The sequence below is a fragment of the Mandrillus leucophaeus genome, unplaced genomic scaffold (assembly GCF_000951045.1).
Source record: "Mandrillus leucophaeus isolate KB7577 unplaced genomic scaffold, Mleu.le_1.0 Scaffold760, whole genome shotgun sequence".
In the NCBI taxonomy this organism is placed as follows: Eukaryota; Metazoa; Chordata; class Mammalia; order Primates; family Cercopithecidae; genus Mandrillus; species Mandrillus leucophaeus.
In genome coordinates, this window is record NW_012108253.1 from 467272 (window position 1) to 468683 (window position 1412).

Here is a 1412-nt window from a genome sequence, read left to right on the forward strand (position 1 = left end):
TGGAAAATTCCTAACTTTTTCTCTCCACCTAAACCAAGCCAGTTTTGTTTCTGTTTTTGTTTTTGTTTTTTAGAGATGGAGTCTCACTCTATTGCCCAAGGTGGAGTGCAGTGGCATGATCTTGGCTCACTGCAACCTCCACCTCATGGGCTCAAGTGATTCTCCTGCCTCAGCCAGCCACCTAAGTAGCTGGGCTCACAGGCACACCTGGCTAATTTTTTTTTTTTTTTTGACAGGATCTCGCTCTGTCACCCAGGCTGGAGTGCAGTTGCATGATCTTGGCTTACTGCAATCTCCACCTCATGGGCTCAAGTGATTCTTGTGCCTCAGCCAGCCACCTAAGTAGCTGGGCTCACAGGCACACCTGGCTAATTTTTGAATTTTTTAGTAGAGGTGGGGTTTTATCATGTTGTCCTGTCTGATCTTGAACTCCTGACCTCAAGTGATCCACCCGCCTTGGCACCCCAAAGTGCTGGGATTATAGGAGTGAGCCACCATGCTGGGTCCAGATTAGCTGCTATGTTAGAAACAATTCATTATAAATAACCAGACAGAAATCTGCTGTGCTGTGAATCACCATTAAATACCAATTAAAATGAGTGAATAAACTTCTATAAGTTAAAGTATTTCACTGAGTTTTTCATTCCAGTCGCTGATCTAAATTGGTGATCATTTCCAGGTTTCTCCACAGCTGGATGCTGTCAATGTCTTGTACAATTTTAGCTGCAACCTGGGATGATGACCATTTTTACTTTTTTTTTTTATCCTCGTTACAGAAAAATTCTAACATCTAAAATGATCAAATGTATTTAATTGTTTGCTAACACCAAAATGTAAATTTATGGAAGAAATCAAGAAATGATAAGTGTAAATTTTACTACACTCTCTGCTGAATGAGGCTGGTGGTGTGAGCAAATGCATTTAAGAATGTCACCAAACTTTAGCTGTGAGTGGTGGCCCTGTAGTCCCATCTACTAGGAAACCTGAGGCAGGAGAATGGCTTGAACCCTGGAGGTTGAGGCTTCAGTGAGCTGTGTTGGAGCCACTGCATGGTAACAGAGAGAGAGAGAGAGGCCCTGTCTCTGAAAACAAAACAAAACAAACAAACAAACACAAACAAACAAAAAAACAAAGTAAGAATTTCACCAAACTTTATAGTGATAGTAACATTTATTGAGAGCAATTGATGTGCCAAGCATTGTTCTAAGCATGTATAAACTCTTTTAGCGCACATTATGTAAATAAACTCACAACAATCCTGTGAGGTGGATGTTATTGTTATTACAATTTTATAGATGAGAAAAGTATGTATTTCAACTTTCAGTCAACAGCAGATTCTCAGTCAACACTGGATTCTCTGGCAACACCAAATCTGGAATATCCTTTCATTCTGTAAGCTGCTGCAGATCCTC